Source organism: Palaemon carinicauda, chromosome 36 (genome assembly GCF_036898095.1).
Source record: "Palaemon carinicauda isolate YSFRI2023 chromosome 36, ASM3689809v2, whole genome shotgun sequence".
Lineage (NCBI taxonomy): Eukaryota > Metazoa > Arthropoda > Malacostraca > Decapoda > Palaemonidae > Palaemon > Palaemon carinicauda.
This window is the reverse complement of record NC_090760.1, coordinates 5,418,271-5,427,773: the sequence shown is the minus strand read 5'-3', so window position 1 is coordinate 5,427,773 and position 9,503 is coordinate 5,418,271. Positions and strand designations below refer to the sequence as shown.

Genomic DNA, 9,503 nt, shown 5'->3' with positions numbered 1-9,503 from the left:
TGTGTACTAACCTTAACCTAACCTGGGATACGGTCTCCTTACCTAGCCATACTGAGACGCCCCCCTAAGCTATGTGACTTATAATGTTGTAGATAGAATTAAATTGAGGATATACACTATCCCAACGTCACATACAATGCTGTAGATTAAATTAATTATGGAGGTATATCCCAACTTAACCTACCGCATGACATATTCCTGTTTAAAACATAACTCAAACAGTTATCAAACCTTTACTGTAGAGTTTTAAGCTTTGTAATATAGCTTGTGATACAGTTTGGCTCATCAAAACTTTACCTAAGGCACAACTAACAAAAATTCACAGCATAACACTTAGTAACTGTATACTGTAATAGTTAAATATCTTGCCAAAACTGGATTTGCTTATAAGAAGTGGTATATTTTTTACTTGTTTAAGCATAATTTGTTCTGAACTTGAAGAGAATAATAACTTGAATATAAAGCAACACGTGTATAGAACTTGCTAGTATATAATGCAATAATTGTTAATATATACTTATTTCTAGCAAAACTGGAATTTTCTATAGGAAATGGACGGGTGCTGGCTATTTTGGCATATTTCTCTATATAAGTAATTGGGACTGGGTCACAATTGTGTATTGTTCAATTGTTTACTTTTGAGAGACAGATTGTGAGTTACTGCACATGCATTCCCCTTCATTCGCTTTTGGTATCTATGTTTTTTGTATGATGTAATCATTAGTTGGCTTTATGATTAAGAGCTGCTAGATATTTATGCGTAAGTTCCCCGATGTTTTAAAAATGCATTAGTTCCGCCATGTCTACCGTTGGAAGAAAATGTCTTCCATGTGGGAATTCAATCTATTTCGAGATTTAGTGTAATTTCTTTTATATTGGTCATTGATCGTTTAAAATGCTCAGTTCAGTATATAGCTTTTGATGCTCATGTGATAGTGAAACTATCCCCTGCTTAATATGTGATACTCGATTTTCCAGCAGAACTGGAATTTGTTATAAAAAATGGATGCGTGCTAGCTACTTTGGCATTTTTCTCAGTATGATTAATGGGGGTCTATGACTTGAGTATCGTCTGATTCAAATGTGAACACTGTATCCAAGTCTGTTAGTTGTTTACCTTTGGGAACCTAATGGTGGGTTATTAGACATGCATTAGTTTCATTTGCTTGGGGAACTGAGTGGTTTTTAATGACATATTTATCAGCTTGTTTTTTAAGAGCTTATAAGTACTGTACTTACGCTAAAGTCCCTGAATGTACTTTTACTTCTCCCATCCTCACCCCTATTTTTCTTTAGTTCAATATGACCATATGCTCGTGGTGTTATTTAATAGAGTGGGAGGTAACGTATGTATGTTTTAGGAAAAAAGATGATCCGGTATATGAGTTTTTACACATGACGAGCCATCCTTTCATCCGTACAATGCGCTACCTGCGGACATCCGTATGTCTTTAGACCTCAATTGAATCTGTGGGCTTGTAATCAATCGGTCAAGGTTGCTAAGAAAGAGAAAGCATCATGCATGCAGGTTTTTGTAACCACATTTAAGAGCACTTTTTTTTTTTTTTACCTCCAGGGTATTTGGAAATTTACAACCCTTAACCCCCAGGGGGTTATTTTTTTCCCAGCACATTTTGCAGTATATTTTCTTTAAATTGCTCTAACAGCCTTAATTTTTGTCGTAGAGAGGTCAGGTTGGAGCTCATTCTCTTGGAAAATGCCTGAATTTTCTCAAAAAATTATCAAAAATATGAAAAACTAATTTTATAGCATTTTTTTGCAAGGACGTACCGTTACGTCCATGGGGGTAAAGGGATGGCTTTTGTGAAACGTACCAGTACGTCCTTTGGAGGTAAAAGGGTTAAAGGCTACGTTCAAGTCTAACAAAAACTCCTGATCGTGAATATTTTTCCTTTAAAGGACCTTTCAGCATGGCACTATTGTCCAGAACTTACAGGCTAATGGAGGGCCTGGCATAGTCGGTGAATTAGATGAATCGAAGTTTGGAGTGTCCAAATACAACAAAGGTAGACTTGTCTGGTGTGTGGGTATTTGGTGGCATAGAGCTGGAGAGCAAAAAAACTTTGGTTGATCAACCAAAAAATGGATACTCACTTGTGCCCTTGATAAAACATTTTATTAAGTTGGGGTGTTTAATCCAGAGTGATTCATGGAAAAGCTATAAAGGTCTTGCCACTTACGGATATACGAACCTCTGTGTTAATCATTCAGAATGTTTTATGGATACAGACAGGTGCAGATACCCAAAACATAGAGAGGTTTTAGGGAGATGTCAAAAGTTACATTCTTGGTGGTGGAATGCAAAAGGAATATTTAGTTCAATATTTATCTTATGCTTTATCCACCAGGTAAAATTCATTTTAATACAAATTTTGAATTTTATGTATTTTGTTTTTTCCTGAACTATCATACTAATGTGTGTTTATTTTACCACCACAGGAGGTCCGAGCTTTTACATCATTTACTGCCTCAAGCTACCATTTTGTATCCTGACCCAATGCTCCCACCATCTATAGAGGATCCTCAACCATCTACCTCATAAATTTGAGGTAAGGATTACTGTATGCCTACAGTACTTATGATACTTTAGTAGTGACTCCGTGGATAGCATGTGCAGCATAACCATGTAATGCTTGCCTGAACAGAGCTGTGTGTAATCTTTATTTTTTAGCAAAATGACTCACGGTGATGCAAAAACTATTTGAGGGACAAGTGAATCATAGGTTATTATGGTATAGTTTCACTCCACTTATACTAGGATCCCCCATGATTTTAATTATAGAGAGGGAGTAGAAAACCTTATGAACAGCTGTTGTCCCGTAATGATCATGGTTAAAAAAAATGAATGTGCAGGGAAAATATATGGTTCATGTAATGTGCAAGTGAGCCAAAGTGGAGCAGAGCCATTTGAGGTATGTAATGTAAATTATTGTATAGATAATTATGATATTTTGAAAGCACAGCACATCCATGTACCGCGTGCAAAGAACTTGAGTCATTGAGATAATGTTTATTTGTAAGCAAAGTGAGTCATAAGATTACAAAAACCAGTTGAGAGACGTGTGAATCATATGAATTTATGCTATAGTTTTGCACCACTTACAATGGAGCCCCTCATTATTATGATTGGGGGGGACGGTATGAAACCTATGAACAGCTGTTTTCCCCTAATAATTATTGTTAACAATTGATAAATCACAGCATAATGAGTAGGTAAAATATATGGTTCATGTATTTGGCTAGAAGGTAAAATATTATATATTCATTGTTCAATTGATAGCAATACAGGAATACACTACAAGAAATGGTTGAGTGCTGTCTATTTTGTCATTCTTCTCTGTATGGCCAATGAGGCTTGGGCGTAATAACTTGGGTATCGATTGACTAAAATGTGAAAGCCACTTACTTTTCTAAGTCCATTGTATACTTTTGAGACTGATTGTGGGATGCTATACTTAAGTAGTTGCTCACGAGGAGGGATTGTGCAGGGCATCATTGTACCACTTGCCAGAACAGAAGAGCAGTAAGATGATGTTTATGGGAGTGAAGCGAGTGACGTAATGTGAATCATAGATAATTCAGATACTTTTTCATGCCATTTACACGAACCATATAATTTTGCAACTCGTTATCTTGTGTTTATTATACATTTCTTCTCATTCCTATTGCTGAAAATCAATTTTTTTTTCTCCCCAACCCAAAACCCTGGTTTCCCACAGGGATCCCATAGGATTTTTATTGTATGGGGGAGGGTTTGGACACCTTATAAACAGGTGGTTTGCTCCCTATATTCATTTTCAAAGTGGATAAATCACAAAATAACAATTAGGAAAAATATATGGTTCATGTATTTAGCTATAAATTAAAGTATCATATGTTTACCAAAGAACGGTTCTCTCAATTTTTTTGCTGCTTTAAAAATCAATGGTGAATAATTATGCTTATGTTATTGTCCTATGGATTTAGGACTTTTTCATATCTGATGTTTTTATTAACTGACCTTTTGAACCAAATGAAACTTCCAAAAGTTTTATGCTACAGGTCTCAAAGTTTTATGTAACAGCAATTTCTTAAACCCTATGGAGTTAATTAATGGCTGATGTGTTTGTTGAAAATGCTTGTGGGAGAACAAAATATATAATAAGGTCATCTTTATTTACTCGCAGGCTGTCACTTGTGTAATAAGTGCTTTGGGGAAAATACAGTCTATTTATACTGGCATTTAATCAAAGTAAGTGATGTATATAAGAAGCTCTGTGTAATGTACATAAGAAGATCTGTTTAATGTTTACCAAGTGATATAGCGTCATTATTTATCAAATGGAATACTTACAGCGGATGAAGACTACAATCCATGAGGAATAGCACCTGAGGCTATGGTAGGTGATGTTTAGATGTGATACCGTAGAATCATCTTCCACTGTTTTCCCCACCCTAATCCCAGGTTTCCTGTGATGCATTTGATACATGTATTTTTCTAGCCGAGTTTGGTGTGATTTATGCTCGTCTCATTCTACACTGTGTAATTCACTTTTTATGGTATCCCCACCTGTAAAACATCATTTCCCACTGAGCATCCACGATAATTGTGCCATTTAAGGGGTTGAGAAGAAGAGTAAAAACTAATGGTTGAAAATGCTGGACACAATAATATATGGTTCACTTATAAGAGAAGAAGATTAGTATCTTATCTTCTAACAAACTATATTATCTATAAAAAGACTATGTATCACAAAATATTTGAACAGCAATGAATGCTATATCTTCACCTTGAACGGGATAAATCAGGTTAACTGCAAGCAAAAATAAGTATTCTGCAATATTAATCTTAATTAAATGCAATTTACACTGTTTCAAAAGATCAGGTATCAAAAGAACCTTCATTTTTTTGAGATGAAAGAACACTCCTAAAGCTAACGTTGCTAAGAGGAAATAGTGGGAAAACAAGTTTTTTTATGGTATGGGACCACTGAAAATTAGTAAAATATGATGATAAATGAGGGAAATGACTAGATATTTCCACAGCTGAATTTCACTTGATTTGTTGTCTTTTAATTAATAAATGAAAATAATGATTTTTGCATTGTGCACATATGATACTCATAATAACCACCCAAGTATTGTTGACTATGCAATTACATTCCCCCAACTATCCTACAATTATGACGACCTCATTGGGAAATCATTTGATCCTACATTAACATAATTATTCCTTTTGTCCTATAAATACGCGATAACTTATGCGCTAGCTGGAACGATAGATACAGTAGTAACAATGGGTAGGTGAGGATGAGCCACCTACCTACCTGCCTGAGCCAAGCCACTTTTTTCTTTGGTTGCTTGGTTACAGAATGTGATGCTACCAGGATGCTAATTTTAAACCATCACTGTTGGAACTTTCTCTTACTTTGGTTTGTTATAATAGTTTATTTTTGTCAAGTGCACTTTTACTTTTGATCAGTGGAGGAAGAGGTCTGAAAGATATAACAAAGGAAAGTTTTCCTTTTTAGAGAATCTTAATTTTGTGTAGCTTTGTAAGGGTAACTGGAGCATGAGCCTAGTGTAACAATTCATCATCATATCTTATCACTCCAATATTGTACCCACTGCGTAGCTGCCTGTTTACATTCATAGAGCTTCAAATTTGTACAGATTGGCTGCTTTTAACACCCACAAAGTATGTGGTTCATTGTCTATATGGGATGCCCACATGGGGCCTCAGCAAAGGGGGTGAGACCCCTCTTATGAAGATTGTTAGCAGCCCTCAAACTCCAGCTGGTACTCGATTAAGAGTAACCCAATCCTTTCTATAAAGGTTAGTTCCATGGGGAAGAAACTGACATGGGCTCTGTACGGCTTTGCCTGGTGGGCTGTGGTCTGTTTCTGTCCAGCATTCTAAATGGCAAGTTGTTGACTCCATGGGGTTGAGGCTAGTGGTTGTTATGAAGCTTTTGCAGGATTTCGATCTTTGTCTAACCATTCAGTGATCATAGCATGGGTGCTTTTCATCATTCTATTTATATTTTGAGGTCTTTGAAGGGGCTATTCAGCAGATATTTGGTGGTGTAATACCTGCCAATCTATTGGGTACTGGGAGGGGCGTTGATCTTAGGGCACCAGTAATTATGTGACATGCTTGATTGAGGTTGGTGTTAACTTTATGGGGATGACATGACCTTTCCCAGACTGGTGAGCAGTATTTGGCATTGGAGTAGTTGAGTGCCACAGGGGTTTTTGTCTTAAGATTGAGGATTTATTTCCCATTTTGAATTAGCAAATATGTCAGAGAAGTTATTTCTGTTAGCTACCTTCTTTCCTTTCCATACATGCCCCCTAAAAGATAACGTAACAGGTGCTTCTGATTTACCGGAGGCAAGTGACCAGTCCCTGCTGGGATCAAGCACCTGTACCTTCCTGTGGGGAACTCAGGACTATTAATCCTTATGACATTTGGCTGTTAACCTGTTACTTCTTCACAAGTCTAGGCCATATGAAATGATGGCTAACCTCCATTTGTGGCAGTTATATCAAGTTTTACCCACTTTTACCCTTGCTATGTTTAGGGTTACCCAGTCCTTCCTGGTGATGGTTGTTTCGCTGGGCATCCCTTCGTTTAGGCTAGGCAGCTCCTCATTGGATGGCCATCAGTCGTTTTCCCGCCGCTTTTCTAGCCTGTGAGTAGCTGCCCGGAAAGGTTCTAGTCCGTTCACTGTTGCGAAGCTTTTGCGGGTTTTCAGTCTTGACCTTGCTTCGTGATGATTGTGGAATGGATGCAAGGGGTCATTGATTTGTGTGTCTTTTTCAGTTCTTGCTAGCATTTCTCGTCTTATATTGGGTGGTGGGATACCGTCAACTTTGTATGAAGATGGTAGAGGTGTTGGTTTTAGAATGCCAGTAATATATAATCCAACATGACTGACTTAGCACTGTCTACCTCATGTGCATGGCTTAGATTTATACAAAGGGGTACTAAAATCTAGGAGCTTGCAGTTGTGTGAGTCATGCCGACGCTTTCTAAAGATTTGGTGGTGTAAACACATTATATTAGTCAAAACAATATTTAGTTCATTATTTGATGTTAAAATTAGTAATTCGATAAGACAATGATTGGTCGGTCAAGGGACAAAGGCAGGATAGGGCAGCCAATGGTGGATAAAGGCAGGATTATATTAAAGAATAAGGTTGAATAGATTTTTCATTGATTTAAGGTAACATTGGTTAATCATTGGCAAAAGTCATATTGCTGTTGTGTTAATAGTTAATAGTTTTGGATAGGTTAGTTAAAGTATACCCAGTAAGTAAAAAACTACATCGAATAAGCTTGTAAGTGAACTAGCCGAGATTAGGTTAGTGGGTCAAGAGTTTGTGATAAAGTTATCCATATTTAAAGTAGTTAAGATGGTGAAGATTGGTAGAATAAACTGGTTCATTGATTGAAGGTTAACCAGAAAATTCACTTAGATGTATTAAGTGAGTCAAAGATTGTGTGATAAGGTTAACTATAGTTAAACTAGATAAGTAAGCTGGTGAAGATTGTTGGAATAAGCTGGTTCATTGATTGAAGGTTAACCAGAAAATTCACTTAGATAAATTGATTGATATGTTAGGATAGCTGGAGTCATTTTGTGGAGGATCCATGCTATATATAATGAAAGTTTAGTATGCCATTTCAATTACGAGAGTGGTATATTTCCTTGATAAATTTAGGAAGTTGCAGGTCTTATTTTAGGTGAGGGGGAACATAATAATTATTCATTTGCACAGCACTATACTCTTGTATACTTAGCAATATTCTACTCCTGAAACTGTTACTGTGTCAATAAATCTTGTTTTTGCTTAGAATTTATACACATCGTTTTTATATAAAAGTTTTTATGAGTAGTTTGTGTTTTTGACCAGGTATCCTCTGTGGTGTAAGGTAGAATGTTTTATTCAGGGAATTTATGGTTTATTGAATATCTCGAAGAAAACAGTGGAATACCAGAAGTCATTCATTCGATTTGTGAAGTATTTCCTTGTTAGGATTCAGGAATCAATCCTTTTTTGCTTTACATGATATACTGTGGGTTGTAATAGTTGTTGTTATGATTGTAGTGGACAATGTTGTCTAATATGTCATTTTTTTATTTTTATTTTATCATCAGAATGTTTTACCAAAAGTGTAGTCATGATATTGAAGTTCACAGTAAAATATTTGAGTAAGAAATATATATCTGTAAAATTAACGTTTTTTATTTATTTTTTCAGACTAGAATCGTCAAAAGGAAATTAAATATAGTCTCCTGCTCAAGCTAGAAAATTAAACTGCTGTAAGACATTCCTAATGACGTCTAGATGAAGATCTGCAGCAAATATTCTAGGATTTACTACAGAAAAAATTCCAGAAAATTTCCGAGGAAGACAAAATTTCAAGTTCAAAAGGAGTAGCAAATAGTCTCGACTGAAGAGGCCATACTATCATCAAACCTTTTATTACTATTATCATTAGCCAAATTACAATCTAGTTGGAAACCCTAGTGAAAACCCTTATGATAAATATAATTATAGTCCTTCAAATATTTTAAATGCTCAATTTATTAGAGTTATTGAGATTTTAATGATCTGTGTGTTACAACGGTCACTCCATTTATATCACATTAGTTCAATACTAGTCACTAACTGAGAATTGAAGAACAGATGTCGAGTTAAAAGTAAAGTCATTTACAATATCACCAGATTATTTGAAGTTTATCAAAGCGTCTTTATTTTTGGAATTTAATTATAAAAGGCATTAACTTTTACTCGGTTTAGTAGCGAGTATTTCATTGGCTCCTAATCTTTACAGAGTCAGGGCATATAAAGCTATTTTAGTTCATTTTGAATTTTCTGTATCTTTCCCTTAATAAATACAAGTGATGCTATTTTTCTAGTAAATTCAAAATGCCTAAAACTTAACTTGAAAATCAGGTCCAGATCTACATTTTTGAGCATTGACTTTTCTGATTAAAATTCAGATTGTAATTTCTTAATTTTTATTTCATATTAAACAATCACAATCATTTGAATAGTTAACTGGTTCCAAGTGCCACTAAAATAATTAGCCAAAATTATTAAAGTTCATGTTAAATGGAGTGGCCTTTTGTATTATTATAAATGTTTTTTTTTGAAAAGGTAAATTTAACAATAACAATCAGGTAAGACTAACATGTGTAAATGAGGAAGGACTTCTGCCTTAGAAATTTGCTGTTCATATTTTCAATTTTTATTAACTATTGTTAAATCAAATGTTAATTTCCTCTGGGCCTCTTAACATCAAGGTCGTATAATTTTCAGAGTTGTGTAAAGTACTGTAAACAAGTTATCTAAATGTGTGACTGAAGGGAAATTTATATTAATCATCTTTTTAGCAATTGATTCAAATTCAAGTACATTAATTGCATGTGGATATAACCTCCAACTACTTATTTTAACCATGAATATTTTTTTCATCTCTGTCTATGTAT

General features: G+C 35.1%; 1 long non-coding RNA gene across 4 annotated transcripts in view; it reads left to right on the top strand.

Moving 5' to 3' along the window:
• Nucleotides 1-9,240, top strand: part of LOC137628360 (uncharacterized) — a 60,831-nt gene extending 51,591 nt beyond the window's left edge. For 3 of the 4 annotated variants that reach the window (XR_011041348.1, XR_011041347.1, XR_011041346.1), the window contains 2 exons: nt 2,461-2,570; nt 8,269-9,240. This is a non-coding gene — a long non-coding RNA (uncharacterized lncRNA). Of the gene's footprint in view, nt 1-1,920; nt 2,028-2,460; nt 2,571-8,268 lie in introns of those variants that run through there. The other variant, XR_011041349.1, reaches the window with a different exon arrangement.
• The last annotated feature ends 263 nt before the right edge of the window (nt 9,241-9,503 follow it).